The following is a 7,752-nucleotide window of genomic DNA, read 5'->3' as shown; positions in this document are numbered from 1 at the left end:
TGCTTTCTAGCCTAAAACCAGTAGAATTCTTTTTCTCATTTCATGGATATCTTATGAAAATATAAGACCAAAGAAATGAATATCTCCCAGTGATATTAAATCTATTTAACAGAGGAAAAGATCACCACATGTACAACCATCCACACCATCTTGGCCTAAAAGATGCTCTTCATCGATTGGTGATCCCAATTAAGGAAATTATTATTGTAGGCTAATCAGGTGTCTGTTGCACTTACATTTGAAGAGGAACTGTTACATGTAAAATCATTTAATTATTTCATGAAACTGAATAAAAAAAATGTTCACCTTGAAGATGAATAACGGTTCTAGCACTAAAATGTTGAAAAATGAATTCTAACATGAAATTGTCTTCTTAAAACTATTTATTACAAATTGCTGACTCATTCACACACCTTAATCTGCAAATCACAATGATCCAACAACAGTAAGCTAATCTCACCCCACACACACATACACACTTATATTCAATTCAGAAACCAAAGCCACAATGTATCTGCCAATCACAAACAGTGATTTAACACTAGCAACTATAGACCTATATCCTAATAATATACACAACAATTATATGAAACATGATAACAAAACAAAGGGGTTGACACTAAAAAATAGAATCCAAGTCAAATGGGTAACTAAAAAAATAAATTAAAAAAAATAATAATTATGCTAAACCACAGCTGTAGACTAATTGGTAGGTCGGTAGACCTTTATTTGTTAAAAAAATATTGATCACCATCTAACTGTATAATATATTATAATAGTAACAAAGTAATATTATATACTAAATTGTACAAAAATGGGCCATGACATGAAATATTGAAAAATTAAAATACATGTGACCACATTGGAGGACCCAGTCCGCACTATATGTGAATGTGATCAACTGTGAGTCTGTTTTCCACTATTATAAAATCCTTTCCACATTGTTGGCTGGCAAAACACATACAAAATAGCAGACACAAACCGTCCCAAGGAAACAAAAAAATAAGAGCAACAACGTAAAAGACTTTTGATAACAGCCATGCAATTAGAATAATTACCAAATGGAAAGCCAAGAAGAGTTAGGAAGGAAGGTACGATTTTTTATGTTGGGGAAATTATATGATATGATATTATATACTGCTGTCCAGCTAAAATTAGGAAGGTTTACATTGTGACTATTAAGGTCTTGTCCACCTTGCTTGTGCATTTTGTGATGCATTAACCAAGTTAGGAAAGTGACCCTCGTAGTCCATCAACGGGAATGTCCTCAGGTAAAATTTTGCCATCCATTCATCCATACCTCATCTTTCATAGGTGTGGATTCCTATGCAGAAGATGAAGCACTGTTTATCAAAAAGATCAATGAGGAATCTAGCTCCTTTGCCTTGGCAAGGCTTTTAATCTTCTCACATGCCACATCCACTGAAGGAGAGTCAAAGATATTATCAAATTTGGCCTAAGCAACCTCTAACGTATCCACATAATCCAGCGTATTATCATAAGCACTGACAGCAGACAAGCATCTGGCCCCCAGTCTTGCCACGGCTACTCAAAAAATAAATAATAATAACAATGGAACAATCTTATAAGAGAGACGAAAACAAGCTATACACAAATCAACCTTCTTTTTATTTTATCAGGTTGAAATGTCGCGAACAATCAATAAAGACTTATTTTAGGCCAGATGAAGGTGAGTTTGGATTAGCTTTTTCATGTACTTGCTTATGTATAGTTTTTTAAAAACTCACATTTTTTTAGATACAACTGTACTCTTGCTAACATTAAATAATAATAAAAAAGATTTAAAATTTCAACAAAAAAGATAATCTAAACGCATACAAATCAAAATCTCAGTTAATTATTGCTCATTTTCACTCTTGTAACCTCAGGGTAATTCACACTGGACTTTGCGTCAGCTTCTACAAACCTACTGCTTGATTCAAGTGGAGGCTTACTCTTTTTTTTTGATAGATAATAAGAGTTTTATTGATGAAAAAGGACAATGTATTTACCAGTGTAAACACACTGCCCTTGAAACAGATACAATCAAATCATAGGGAAAGACTAATAGAGATAAGGAAATCAGACAAGGAACTACAATGTGTAAGCCCCCAAATATGAGACCACTCAAACAAAGTCCTAGCAAGCAAGGTCTTCAACTTATCTATAGGACTCTCAGTGTCCTCAAAAGTTCGGGCATTGCGTTCCTTCCAAACTAACCACATAAGGCATGCTGGTACCAAATTCCAAACCTTTGAAGAGTAAGCTCCTAACCAATTCCTCCATGCAAAAAGAAGAGAAACAATAGTGTCCGGCATCACCCACTGAACCCTAAACATAATAAGAACCTCACTCCACAAAGCAGATGCAAACTTACAATGGATCAAAAGGTGATCCACAGTCTCCTCATCACACCTACATAAACAACACCAGTTAACAAGGGGCAAGTTCTTCTTAACAAGGTTATCAATTGTGAGAATCCCACCCCTAGCAGCAATCCATAAAAAGAAAGATACCCTTTTAGGTACCTTTACACACCAAATGCTCTGCCAAGGGAAAGAAACAGAAGGGGCTTTCAATAAAGCAATATAAAAGGATTGCACATCAAAGACACCACTACGATTCAACTACCAAATCAAAATATCCTCCACCTCCCCACTAGGAATCTTGGCAGAGACGTACTCATAGAAAGAATAAAATCTCCCTAACTCCCATTCATTAAAATTGCGTCGGAAATGGAAATTCCAACTCCTACCTCCCCCGTTTGGTGCAAAAATTATCATGTCAGAAATCAGAGCTTCCTGAACCACAGCACATGCAAACATTTCCGGGTATAAATCCTTCAAAGGAGTAGGACCACTCCAAGGGTCATGCCAAAACCGAATACGATTACCCTCTCTCGCTACATATACCACATGACAAAAAATTGTCTGCACCTTTCCTGATATTCTTCCATAACCCACAACCATGAGTCCCTCTCACAACTCTAGTGCACCAACCTCCACTATCCTCTCCATATTTGGTGGCTATTACCTGACGCCATAAATGAGTAGCTTCCTTCCCAAATCGCCAAAGCCACTTCCCAAGTAGAGCTTGGTTAAAAAGCCCAATCTTTCAAATCCCCAAAACCCCTATCTCCACCGGCCAAACAACCTTATCCCAAGCAACAAGTGGATATCTGAAAACATTATTAGAACTCCCCCACAGGAAATTCCTCTGAATCCTCTCTAGTCTGTCTCCTATGTGTTGTGGAATTGTAAACAGCGATAGATAATAAGTTGGGAGACTCGACAAAGTACTCTTCAATAAAGTAAGCCTACCTCCTTTTGACAAATACAACCACTTCCAACCAGCGAGCTTCTTCTCCACCCTCTCTAAAATAGGATTCCAGATCGAAGCATCCTTAAAATGAGCCCCAAGAGGCATTCCTAAATAAGACATAGGCAAACGCCCAACCTTACAACATAGAATGTGAGCCAAAGCACCCAAATTCCCAACCTCACCAATGGGCACAATTTCATTCTTGCCAACATTTACTTTTAAGCCTGTAATAGCTTCAAAAAAGATCAACACCATCCTTATATATAATAATTTTTCCCTAGATGCGTCACAGAAAAGAATAGTATCATCAGCAAACAAAAGATGAGAAATATGCAAACCTCCTCTTGCATTGGGGCTTGCCTAAAATCCCCTAAGAAAGTCACCCTCTTCTGTCCTCCTCAATAACCTGCTCAACACCTCCATCACCAACAAGAACAAAAGAGGAGATAAAGGATCTCCTTGACAAAGACCACGAGAGCTACCAAAAAAACCAGCCGGGGACCCATTAATAAGCACTGAGAAACGGACTGTAGTGATACAAGCCTTCATCCACCTCCCCCATTTCTCCCTAAAACCCATCCTCTCCATTAAGTAAAACAAAGCATTCCAATTTACATGATCATAAGCCTTCTCTATATCCAACTTAATGATCACACCTGGAACACCACTCTTCAATCTACTATTCAAACATTCATTTGCTATAAGAACAGAGTCTAGAATCTGTCTTCCCCCTACAAAGGCATTCTGAGAGTTGGATATAAGTTTATCCAAAACACTTCGAAGCCTAGAAGCCAACACTTTGGACAGAAGTTTGTACAAACTTCCCACAAGGCTAATGGGCCGAAAATCTTTAATATTAACAGCTTAAATCTTCTTAGGTATCAAACAAAGAAAAGTAGCATTCAGAGATTTCTCAAAGACACATTGACTATGAAAGTCTGCAAAAAAGAGCCATAACATCCTCTTCTATCACACCCCAACACTTTTGGAAGAAAGCTAAGGTAAAGCCATCCGGACTAGAAGCCTTATCACCCTCAGCCTCATAAAGAGCAGCAATGATCTCTTCCCTATCAAACTCCCTTTCAAGAGAAAGCCTATCAAACTCATCCAAACTAGCAAAATCTAACCCATCAACAGTGGGCCTTCAATCCGCCAATTCCTGATAAAGACTCTTATAAAACCCCGCCACCTAGTCTTGAATATCTGATTCAGCTTCATACATAATGCCATCAACCTCCACACCCCTCATGGTATTGGCTCGTCTATGAGAATTAGCAAGCCTATGGAAAAACCTAGTGTTATTGTCCCCCTCCTTTAAGAACAAAACCCTTGATTTCCGCCTCCAAGAAATCTCCTCCAAAGAAGCTAAAGATTTGATCTCCGCCTTAATCTCAATTTTTATTGCTTTATCTGCTATAGTCATCACTTGCAAACCTTCTCTCAAATCCAGATCCAACAGATCAGACAACAAACATTTTTTTCTAAAATGCACATCCCCAAAAACATGTTTATTCCAATACTTGAAGTCTTTTTTAAGAGCCTTGAATTTATATGCGAGAACATAACTAGGGGATCCCACAAACTGATAACTGTTCCACCAGCCCCTAACTTGGTCCACAAAACCCTCCACTTTTTGCCACATGTTCTCAAATTTAAAGGGGCTTTTCCCCCTCACCATGCCTCCTGCCTCCACTAGAATAGGACAATGATCAGAAACCACCCGAGGGAGAGGCCTTTGAATTACATCCAAGAAGTGTTCCTCCCAATTAGCTGAAACCAAAACTCTATCTATGCGAGACATAGCAGGATTTGCTGAATCTCTAAACCACGTAAACTCACCCCCGACCAAAGGAAGATCAACCAAAAAATTCCTCTCGATAAAGTCCAAAAAATTGAACATGGCTGGACTAAACGAATTACACCCAAGACGCTCTGCTAGGTACCTAATAATGTTGAAATCACCCAAAACACACCACGCTGAACTCCATCTCACTCTCACACTATCAAGCTCTGCCTAAAAAGCATCCCTCAAACCGGCATCATTTGGGCCATAAACACCCGTGCATATCCAAACAAAACCATCTGCCACCCCTTTCAACAAGACCGAAACAGAAAAGCTACCCACCACACAATCAATTTTCTCATACAACCTTGTGTCCCAGACCACAAGAATACCTCCCGCTGTGTGAATGGCATCTAAAGCCACCCAATCCACAAAAGAGCTGCCCCAAAGACTTTTCACAACAGCAGAATTGGTACGATCCAGTTTGGTTTCTTGAAAACACACAACCTTACACTTCCATTCTTTAAGGAAGTTCTTCACAGTATCCCTCTTATGAGGATTATTAAATCCTCTCACATTCCAAGATAAAAGTCTCAAAGTCATGGACAACCATCAGAGCCCAACCCACTGAATTTCCCAATCTCCCTGTTTCGTTTACCAGCTTGACCATCATAATTAACTGTAGAAATTAAATTCTGTAATTCCCTCATACCTTTTGTAGAGGAAGAAGTAGTGCGACGAAGACTGCCTGCCACCGCTTGTTTCTCCCACACTTTCTCAAGTCGTTGAAAAAATTCAACACACTGCCTCTCACAGGAATCTATGGGAAGCCCACCCACTTACCAAATTCTTTGACCTTCTTACTTACCTAAGCCGAAGGTTCCAAATCATCCTCCACAGAGATGTCAACTGGGTTAACTTCCTCAGTCATTAACACCAAACCCCCATTAGGATCCCATTGAGCTAAAGGTACATATTCCATCAACTGCTGCTTCTCCTCATCCCTATCCAACTCCATGGGATTGACCCAATTCAACAACAGCGTCTCTTCATCGAAAGAATCCGAAACCATCTTAGAAATAGGAGAAAACCTGTTTTGTTCTAGTAAAGGCTGATGGCAAGACACCTCAGCCCTCTCTACTGGTACCTTCGAACTCTCTGCCACAGCATCAGTGAATCTGGGATGATCACCAGAGCTCGACACATGCGAAACCTCCGCAACTCCACTTATCGAACACCCCGTCGCTGAATCGCCAGTAACTGAGACAACAGAAGTAGCCCCCACCTCGGCGCCACTACTAGAACAACCCGTCGGATCAAAAGCCTCCTGCACCGCCCTATCGGGTTCACTAAAAATGAAATAAGCCCCTCCCATCTCGCCAGAAACACCCATCTGAACAAAACCCAACTGCACCGCCGCATTGGAGCCTCCATCGAAAGTTGGAATCTCCTCTCCCATCTCGCCGGAACCTATGTTTGACTTCTCGACACTGACTTGTAAGCCTGATCCCTCACCACGCTCACAAAATCGTGACAAGCCTTTTAATTTCAGGTGGGTTATGTCACCAGTATGATCCACTTGGGCCTGTTTAATAGGCCCACCATTTGTTTGCTTAACAAGCTTGAGTATAGTATGTGTTATATCATCTTTAACAGACTTGGGCTGAACAAAATTGGCCCACTTCACTACACATTGGCCCCTTCCTTCAAGATTAACTGATATGTTTAAAGAAAAATGGGCTTTAGTCCACTTCAAAGTAGACACACGCATTGGCCTTCCAGATACAAGGTGAGTTGAGATATTTGTTTTTGGAATAAAATCAAATCCCCCAAATCCCTCCTTCTGGTTTAACGTGCCAACTAGTTTAGGAAACTGCTTCTCTAAATCTAAATCACTTCCTAATTTCATGTGACCATTAATGTCTTTCCAAACTTGGTTCCTTGGATTACCGGTGGGTTTTGCAAACCTACCACCGCTGGTATCCACCTCCTTCCCCGGCCTAGAAACCTGTTTTCCAAAGAAAAAATCACATAACTTCCTTTCAAGAAAAGCCCAGCCACCCTTATGAAAACCTTCTGGAACATGCAAACAACCACGTCGAGCCCCATTATGATACTCAGAAATTTCCACAAAACAGCCACCCTTATTCAACCTACTAGAGCACTCCAAAATTTTATAATTCTCATGAAACTGTTTGAAAAAATGATGCTTACTAAAATCCCAACTACGTAACTCAATCAAGCATGCAATGATCCAATCCAAGCCCGATCTACCAACCCGAATAGAACCATGATACCTTCCCCGTCTTTCTGTAATGGAATAAGAATCCATACTTCCTCCATCAAAAGCCAAGAAGAAGGCCTTTGTGTCAATGCGAAAAAAAAAAAAAAAAATAATGGAATAAGAATCCATACTTCCTCCATCAAAAGCCAAGAAGAAGGCCTTTGTGTCAATGCGAAAAAAAAAAAAAAAAAACAGATTTCCCCCGTTTCCTATGTGAAGGTAAAGGCTTGGATTGTGAAGAAGGCGGCGGCTTAGGAGGATTAGGGTTCAGAGGGGGTAAGGATGGTTGGGTCAGCGTGAGGTGGGGTATGTATTGACTAAACTGACTAGGCCAATAACAAGGCTGTTGGAAAGGGATTTGAGG

General features: G+C 40.0%; 1 pseudogene; it reads right to left on the bottom strand.

Annotated features, from left to right (window-relative positions):
* Nucleotides 1-490: 490 nt before the first annotated feature.
* The window catches only part of LOC112001849 (uncharacterized protein At4g37920-like), a 32,666-nt pseudogene continuing 25,404 nt past the window's right edge, over nt 491-7,752 (bottom strand).

This window comes from Quercus suber, unplaced genomic scaffold (genome assembly GCF_002906115.3).
Source record: "Quercus suber isolate HL8 unplaced genomic scaffold, Cork oak 2.0 scaffold_246, whole genome shotgun sequence".
Taxonomy (NCBI): domain Eukaryota; kingdom Viridiplantae; phylum Streptophyta; class Magnoliopsida; order Fagales; family Fagaceae; genus Quercus; species Quercus suber.
This window is presented reverse-complemented; position numbering and strand designations above follow the sequence as displayed.